Raw genomic sequence first — 9,858 nt, 5'->3', positions numbered from 1 at the left:
ACTGGACAAAAATCGTGCACCTATGGATGAGGACAGTGGGTGGGGAGTGAGGGCGGAGGGTGGGGTGGGAACTGGAAGGAGGGGAGTTATGGGGGGGGAAGAGAAACAAATGTAATAATCTGAACAATAAAGATTTAATAAAAAAAATAAATCTTAATTTTCTCATCTATATCCTCAAAGTTATTAAGTATACTTCCTTTAAATTATCTAATATTTGAAATCTTATTGGTTCTATTTCTATTGTCTATTCTGTTTTGTAGTGTTCAATGATATTGCCTTATCTCCTTCTAAGCATACTTACTTTTTATTGTGTGACAAATATTGTATAGAAAGAATTAAAGAGGTAATTTGAAGTTTGTTATCTTTTTTGAAGGTTGTTTATGTTTATTTCTGGCAAGATGCTAATAGATAGTCTGTCTATTTATTTAGACTGGTGATATTATCATAAGCTTTCCTCAACTACTCAATGCTCTGGATTTCCTTTTTGACTCATAATTCTTTACATACTTGTTAGTTCTTCAATGTCATCAATAAGATTTAAAACAAATTTTCAAACATTTGTAGTTCTCTACAGGGGGGTTGTTCTGAATTATGCAGCTCTATTATCAGAAGAGGAAGTCCTCTTTTATTTTTTTAATGAAAAGTAAACTACATACATAAAGAATATATGATATATGTATATATATACACTTTGGAACAAAGTTTATATAGTTAATTATGGCTTAATTAGAAAGACAAATTATAAATGATGTGGATAAAGAAGAGTTTAATAGCCTACTCTTTGACCCTAAATTATCATTCCCTGAATCCTCCTTATCCATTGATATTTTTTAAATTATAGTTTTATGTTTTACTACACAAAATAGACTAACAATATTTTTTCCTTTAGAAAACTGAAATGACTTCAAACCTTATGTTAAAAAACTAGAGGCCCAATGCATGAAATTCATGCAAGGGGCTTGGCCCTAGCAGATGTTCAGAAGAACATCCAGAAGGCTGTTCAGTTATCTGGTCTAATTAGCATATTACACTTCTATTATTATAGATGGTATGATAGTGCCTGGACCATATTTAGGAAGTTTTAATTATAAGTACATCTTATAGACTTATTTTCTTCCATATTAAAATATTTATTGAGTACCAAGTATGTACTTGTCTTTGTTCTAGGTGCTGAGGATAAGTGAATAAGAATGTAATGGTTTATCTTTCATGGAACTTATATTCTACAAGAGGCATGGTGCACAAAATCATACACCGGTGGGGTCTGTCAGCCTGGCCTGCGCGGATCAGACCAAAACCGGCTCTCTGACATTCTCTTATGGGTCCCGGATTGTGAGAGGGCACAGGCCAAGCCGAGGGATCCCAACAGTGCAAGATCCAGACTGGGGAGGGACCACAGGAGGGCTCCAGGATATGTCCAGCCCATCTCGCCCAGTCCCGATTGGCCAGACCGCAGCAGCAGGTTGGAGCGTCTGCCCCCTGGTGGTCAGTGTGTGTCATAGTGACTGGTTGAACAAACGGTCAGACATTTAGCATAAAAGGCTTTTATTATATAGGACTAGAGGACTGGTGCATGAAATTCGTGCATGGGGTGGGGAGCGGAGTGTGTGTGTGTGTCCCTCAGCCTGACCTGCACCCTCTCCAATCCAGGAGCCCTCAGGAGATTTCCTACTGATGGCGTAGGCCCACTCCCCGCAGTTCTCTGCTCTCTGCAGGGCCTGCCTGCTCCACACAGCAGTGACTGCCAAGTAGGCCATGCTGGGAGCTGCCTGCGGGCCACGTTTGCCTGCTCCTGGTGACGGCCAAGTAGGCCATGCTGTGCTGGAAGCTGCCTCCTCCCTACTGTCAGTCTCCACGGAGGTGATGAGGTTGATTTGTATACTCACTCCTGATTGGCTGGTGGGCATCATGACGGTACAGTCAATTTGCATCTCTCTCTTTTATTAATGTAGGTTGGTGGAAACACAACACAAAAGTAACAGTTTAAATTAATAAGTAAGACAATTACAGATAAATGTCACAACTGTAGCAGATGCCATGACAAAGAGTAACTGCATGGAGGAGGAAGGGTTACTTTAGGATTTATGGTAAAGGAAAGCCCCTCACAGGACTAGAAGTGCAAACTAAACAATGAGAAGAGCCCTTTTGCAAAGTGTGGAGGGCAGAGTTTTTAGGCAGAAAGATGAAGTACAAACGTTCCAAAGTAAAAAATTTCTTAGCATATTTGAAGAACAGAAAGGAGTCTGATATTTACAGTCAGATGGGCCATGATGCAGAGTATAGTTTTGTTTTAAGTTAAGGCTCCCATACTAATTCTGTTTTATTTATTGAATTGAGAGACATGAAGAGAGAGAGGGAGAGAGAGAGAGAAAGAGAGAAGAAGTATTGGTTTTTGTTCCATTTATTTATGCATTCATTGGTTGATTATTTTATGTGCCCTGATGAGGGATAGAACACACAACATTGGCATGTGTGGATGATGTACTAACTAAGCTACCAGGACAGGGCCTATCATATTAAATTTTAAAAAGAGAAGTTAAAATATGACTTCCGATCTTCAACTATCTCAACTTTGGGGTTCCAACATACAATGCATATTTATTTATTTTAATTGATTAATTTAACTATCTATCATCTATCTATCTATTTATTTTTTTAAATCCTCACCCAAGGATATGTTTGTGTTGTTTTTTAGAAAGAGAGAGAGAGAAACATTACTGTCGAAGAGTTGTCTCCCGAATGTGCCCCAACCAGGGATCAAACCCTCAACCTTTGGGCATAGGGATGAAGCTCTGACCAACAGAGCCACTCAGCCAGGGCTCAATTTTATTTATTTTTGCTACTGACTTTCCTCAGGTCCTTTTCTCTCTAATCGTCAAATTGAGCCATATAAAACAATAACATATAAAATTAAACTACAAAACTTTGTTAACTGATATTTAATTCATAGTGCAGGCAAATTTTCACTTTTCTAAAAATACTGAAGTTTTGTCCTCCATCTCTAAAGGGGGTTGTGAGAATTTAATTAGTTATTATAGATAGAACGCTTGGGATATTGCCTTACTCAAATGGTAAATGACAGGGAAGAGTAAAGAGGTTGTGATATCATATTCCACTAAATTATACGGTAGATAAAAGCTTATTCCGAATATTGTGGAAACACAGTGAGTGGTGTTCCAAGATAGAATCTGAAAAGTATTGCTAAGGCATTAATGCCTGAGATGACAAGAATTAGCCAAGTGAAGAGATTTTCTGCAATGCATAGGGCAGTGAGTCCAAAGCAGCATGATCAAAGACATAATAGAAGCATGTTGCATCTCCATCTATATTTAGACTATTTAGGGAAGGGTCCTTTGTGTTTTTATTTATTCATTACAAAACATTTATTTAGCATTGATTATACATTAGGCACTATGTTAAGGATAGTAACACTAAGGGGGTATACAGAACTAACATTTTTGTAGAAAAATAGCAATTCAAAGTAGGCTGGTTGTTAGAAACAGAGCTTCTGATGGGCAGATCACATTTAGAAATATTCATATTCAGGTCTACTTTATCGAATACTGAGACTTGCTCAGTATAAATGATTATGAACATCTCTTCTTAAGAGCATGCCTTCAGGTCTACTCTGGTTGCCTGCATATGCCCTGTACCGTTTATTCTACCAGCTCCTAATACCTAGTCATTAGCAAGCACTTTATACAGCTGTGTGTGTGTGTGTGTTTGTGTGTGTGTGTGCATAAAATCTATTTTACAACAATCTATATAATGCGACTGAGTCTGTGCTATAAGCTTGAGAGAGAGAGAGAGAGAGAGAGAGAGAGAGAGAGAGAAAGTGGGGGGATGTGTGTAATCTTATGATTTTTTTTTAAAAAAAAAAGCACAAAAGAAGATGGTTTGATTAGAAATGCTCAGAAGTAAAATTATAGAAATTAAAGGTCTTTTAATGCCTTTAATATTAAAAAATTTAATACAAAAATATTTGAACATTTATGATGTATATGGGCATATGATATGTGTGTTAAGTTTTATAAGAGGAGAAATCAGAAGCATGTTACTGATGACAGAACTAGACTGAAAATTTTAAAAACTTGATTTTAAAATCAAGCAAAATTGTTCCAGGGTTTTGAGAAGTAAATACTAAAATATTAAAACTTCCTCTCTGAGAAGATTGTTGGGCCAGATCCATTTTTTTGCCGGCTTTTCTAGCTTCTGTCGTTGTTCAAAGTAAGAAGTGTAAATTTGGAATTGGCTTTAGGAATAGCAAATTTAAAACTCAGCAGATTAGGGCAGGAAAGCCATAGAATTTATGTATAAATAAAAAGAGAAATGAAGCCAAAATATGGTGTTTACTTTGGAGCTGTGTGGAGAGCTTTTTATCCATCTGAAAATTAAAACAGGTTTTTGAAAATATGGTCATTATTTATTTACAGTCTAATACAGGGGTGGGCAAACTTTTTGACTCGAGGGCCACAATGGGTTCTTAAAACTGGACCGGAGGGCCGGAACAAAAGCATGGATGGAGTGTTTGTGTGAACTAATATAAATTCAAAGTAAACATCATTACATAAAAGGGTACGGTTTTTTTTTTTTGGTTTTTTTTTTTAGTTTTATTCATTTCAAACGGGCCGGATACGGCCCGCGGGCCGTAGTTTGCCCACGGCTGGTCTAATAGGTACTTATAATGCTAGATAATCATAATTATATTAATAATAATATTAGCTTTGGTAGCAGCTAATATAGGGTACAGATCACATCTTTATCATGTTGGCACTAAACTGTTTTTTAAATTTATATCAATGTGCCCAGTTGGTGTGGCTAAGTGGTTGTGCATTGAGCCATGCACTAAGAGGTTAGTGGTTCAATTCCAGGTTAGGGCACATGCCCTGGTTTCAGGCTCAATCAGAGTAGGACGCGTGCACAAGGCAGCTAATTGATGTTGATGTTTTTCATGGATGTTTCAATCTCCCTCTCCCTCTCCCTTACTTTCTCAAAAGCAATAAAAACATATCTTAAAACTCATATTAATGTAAGGTGTGAGAAATAACAAAATTGATTAGTCTCTCAGAGTTTTGCCTAATTTAATAATGTCTTTATCCCTTTCTTTTATATTTTGATTCTAAGTTTGTATACACTTCAGGGTTACCTAAAAACCTCAGTTCTTCAATTTTTGTTTGATATTTGCTAACTTTTTCTTTTGGGTAAAGAAGTTATTCTCATTTCTCTTCAGCCATTTATTCTCTGTATGATCTTGGACAAGTCATTTGTCAAGCTCTTAAAACTAGTTTTCTCATCTGTAAAATGTTGACAGTTATAATACATTTTTCAGAATTTCTAAGAAGATTGAATCAGAGAATTATGTAAAACTCTTAGCATAGTACTTAGCAAGAAATAAAATAAACACTACCAATTGCAAAACAATAGAAAAATAAAGCCATACTTTTAAAATGAATGTTGCTAACAATGAAAAATTTTAAGCACTTATTATGTATTTATACTGTGTGTTGCAAGCATTTCACAAGTAGGATCTCAATAACTAAGTATTATTAGCATCCAGTTTTACAGGTGAAAAGTAATGCTAATAGATGTTAAATAATGTCCCCAAGTATGCAGAGTCAATAAATGGTGAAATCAAGATTCAAATTGTGCTAAGACTAACTTTAGAGTATACACTTACATCAATGAAGCTAGGTGTCCTCCATACAAGTGATAGCTACAGAAGAGTATGTCAGGGCTCTAAACATTCAACACCACCCACCACCCCACCCCCACCCCACACACACACAAAAAAAGAACAAAGGAAGGTTGGTGGGAGATCTTCAAGGTAAGGAACAAGATAATGATAAATCAAGAATCAAATTCCAAAGCAAAAATCAGATATTGAAACCAAAGTAGAAATTATGGGTGATAAAGGACAAACTGAGACAGGTACCTGACATTAAATACTATAAATAAGCAAATAGATCAAGTAAACAAATGTTGAATCTGTAAAGTCCTCAGGCTTTTAATCAAGTATCATAGAACTGATTGATATCTGACACACTGCCTGTCTATGAGGTTATCCAGGGAATAGGTATGGTCAAAGGTTCCTCAGCCTTGATTGGGTTAAAGGTATAAATCTAGCACCTAGAAAAAATTTTTTGACATGGTATGAATATGATAAAATATAAGGATATTCTATAAGATAAAGCCTGTTAGGAGGGTATGATTACCTACTTTATAAAATTTAATGTAATTTAATATTTTATATTCAATATTTCATATTAAAATGTCTCAAACTTAAGCATATATTTTACTCTAGACTAATAGAGTATATCCACCATCCTATCTGCCCTTTTAGTGATATCCAGAAAAAGTCAACAGTAATAATAAAAATATTTAGTACAACTTATAAGAGGAATTATGAAAACCCCACTTGACAATATTACAAAGTTTAAAAATGGATTTTTAAATATAGCTAAAATATCAGACATTATTATAAAAGAAATGAGCATTATAGGAAGAAATAGTCAAATACTATAATCTAATTTCAACAACACCAAAGAAGTTATATGACCATGTGGCATGCCATTGTGCTGAGGTAGTTTTCCGCATAGAATCATTCAATCTAACCCTCCAGCAAAATTTAATTCTGGTCTCCCTCATTTATGGAAGGTAAGATGCTCAATTATTAATTCTATTTAAACTTTTTTTTAAAAATTAAAAGGCTTCCAATATTATAAAATTAGGTTGTGATAATGGTGATGTAACTAAATATATTATGAATTCTACTCATAATGGGTAAATTTTATACTATGCAAATTTTATCTCAATAGACCTGGTTTAAAAATGTGTCCTTACAGGGAGGCCAGTTTCAGTCAGGCTGCTAACGTATAAGTTGACTGGCTAAAAATAAAAGTGAATCAGGAAGGTGGGTGAGGCCAGAGTAGTGGAAAGACAACATGAGATTCTACCTGACCAGCAATGATCAAATTATATTTGCCTCATTCTTTCCCCTTGAAAAGGGAGCAGAAATAAACATATCACTGAGGGAACAAGTTTTGCTACATACAACAATTTTTGCCAAGCCCATCCCTTTAAAAAAATCTCTTAATGTAACTAGTGGCCACTAGAATGTCTGGCACATATATAACCATCATTCAGTGAAATTAATGAAATGCCAAATGTACTTAACCCTTTGAGTGCCAACCAATACTCTAAGAACTATACTAAAATTGCTAAGGCATTTTTGCTGATTTTGCAGCAGTTTAGGAAAAAAGTCATGAATCACAAGTAAATGAAGTTACATATTCAATATCTTCCACAAAATCGTCATCTTCGCAGCAAGAATTAACATATTTAGCAATATCATCATCACTAATCAAAGCAGGCTTAGAACTGGACACTGCAGGAGGAGCGCAGTAACGCACCCGGCATTTTTGGCGAAAGACAGGAGGAGCGTGATTGCGCTCCCTGGGACTCCAGGGATTAAGGTAGAAAAAAAAACCTAAACACATTTCATTTGGAAATGAAAACAAAAATACACATTGTATCATAGAGTATATGTGGAAATGTTTCATGTTCTACAGTCCTCTTTATCTCTACAATTATTTGAACTATTCTTAGTATCTATATATATAACAGCCTAATATGCAAAGTGTCCCCTTGGAAGATCAACCAACAGGGAGTTTGATTGCTCTCTATGACATACACTGACCACCAGGAGGTGGCACAGAAAGAAGAAAGGCCCAGTTGGCAGCTGGCAGCTGGCAGCCACTAGGGACCCCACCCATGCACAAATTTTGTGCACTGGGCCTCTAGTATTTTATATTAGCACAGAAATTAATAAGTATACTATATGCACATATAAACTATTCTTGATAGTTACTTAGCTTCACATTTCGTAGGAAAAGAGAAAATACAAAAAAACATGTTAGGATAGATTTCTTTTCTGATTTTTAAGTATGTGCTAATTTAAAGGGGGAAAAATGCCCAATTATCCTTTTCCCCAGGCATTTCCTTTTTAAAGTAACAATGCTCCTATTTAACACACTGTATGCGGGAAACGTATTTATACGTGTTACTTATACGTTTTACGTTGACTGGTAGTAGAGCGCGGGACGCGTATTAATACATTTTTTATAGACTAGCAGTAGAATGCGGGTAACGTATAAATACATAAACTAAAGTTATCGTAATTTTACTGAACATTGCCATTTGTGCAAAAAATTAGCCAAAATGGCCCGTGCCACCTGTTAGTGCGCGATAAAAACTACCCACAAACAATGTGTTAACAGGTAATATCTGTCAAGTTGGTATTAATTTTAGCAGAATTTCCACTCTTTCTTCTATTGTATCATTTTGGGGGGGGTTTTATTTATTTAGTCTTATTGTTGATGGTATGACAGGTGTCCCCGTTTCTCCCCCACCTTTGTCCCCCTCCACCTAGGCCTCACCCCACTATTATCTGTGTCCATGGGTTATGCATATCTGCATGTAAGTTCCCTGGTTAACTTCTTCCCATCTCCCTCCTACTCCCCTCCTTTCGGGACCTGTCAGTCTGTTCCATGCATCTATGCCTCTAGACCTATTTTGTTCATCAGCATCAAAAGATAACTTGAAACAAATGAAAATGAACACACAATAACCCCAAATCTATGGGACACAAGAGAGAGTAATTCTGAGAAAGGAGTTCATAGCATAACAGGCCTATCTCAAGACATAAAAATCTTGCCCAGCAGGTATGGTTCAGTGGACTGAGCATTGTCCTATCCACCAAGAGGTCACTGGCTCCATTCCAGATCAGGGCACATGCCTAGGTTGCGGGCATGATCTCCAGTAGGGAGTGTGCCCAGAGGTTGACGATCAATTTCTTTCTCACTGGTGTTTATATATATATCTCTCCCTCTTCCTACCACTCTCTTTAAAATATTAATAAAAACATACTTTTAAAAAATATATAGGAGAACCAAGATGGCGGCATAAGGTACGAACCTGTATGTGCTACCCCCACAACATTAAAACCACAACTATAAGACAAAGCAGCTATCATCCAGAACCATGGGAAAGCTGACCAAGTGGAAGTTCTACAACTAGAAGGAAAGAAAAAAGCACATTGAGACTGAGTAGGAGGGGAGAGGCGCCAAGAACAGAGGTACTGAGGTATGCGCGAGGCTGCTGCACTTGGGTGCCCGGTTTTTTTCAATCAGAAGGGTACAAGCTCTCGAATGCACTGAACTCATTTATGGCGAGACGCTGGGCTCCTAGGCTCCTACAGGGAGAAACGGGACTGTCTTGCAGTGGGTAGGAAAGCGAGGGTGACTTTCTCACAGAGCTGCTCGCAAAGATCATTGTTGCTGTGGGGGCGCGTGGCACTCGGGGAGTCACGGAGGAGTCGGAGTTGCGGGGTTGCTGACGACACCATTGCTGTTTGCTCCACCCTGGAGACTCTCTGAGACCCCGCCCCACTCAATTTACATCCCCTCCCAAGCTGTGCTCCGTGGCACAAAGGAGGCACCTGCGTTTTTGCAGTCTAACAAACTGCAGTGAATCAGAGAGCTCCAAAACTTCCAAACTCCAAACAAAGAGGAGAAATCTGTTGATATTGCTGTAGCCCCTGCTGGGTGGACCCACACAGTGGTTGACTTGGAGATCCAGGAGCCAGGGTACTCTGTGTCAGAGACTAGATTTCAACTCACATCTATAAGGGACACTCTCAAGAAGCAGACTCAGTGAGCACCAAAGCCCCACTGAAGCAAGTCCTACCGCATAAGGGTGTCTCCAGCACAGCAGTTCTTCTTATAGACACAGTGGGTCCTCGCAGTCAGTCAAAAATGCAAAGACAAAGAAACATGTCACAAACGAAAGAAAAAGTGGAGA

At 37.5% G+C, this 9,858-nt stretch overlaps 1 protein-coding gene across 1 annotated transcript in view; it reads right to left on the bottom strand.

Annotated features, from left to right (window-relative positions):
* Positions 1-9,858, bottom strand: part of LRRIQ1 (leucine-rich repeats and IQ motif containing 1) — a 231,251-nt gene that overhangs the window by 56,197 nt on the left and 165,196 nt on the right. The window lies entirely within an intron of this gene.

The sequence above is a fragment of the Myotis davidii genome, unplaced genomic scaffold (genome assembly GCF_000327345.1).
Source record: "Myotis davidii unplaced genomic scaffold, ASM32734v1 scaffold26, whole genome shotgun sequence".
NCBI lineage: Eukaryota > Metazoa > Chordata > Mammalia > Chiroptera > Vespertilionidae > Myotis > Myotis davidii.
The sequence above is the reverse complement of the archived record's forward strand: the minus strand, read 5'-3'. Positions and strand labels throughout refer to the sequence as shown.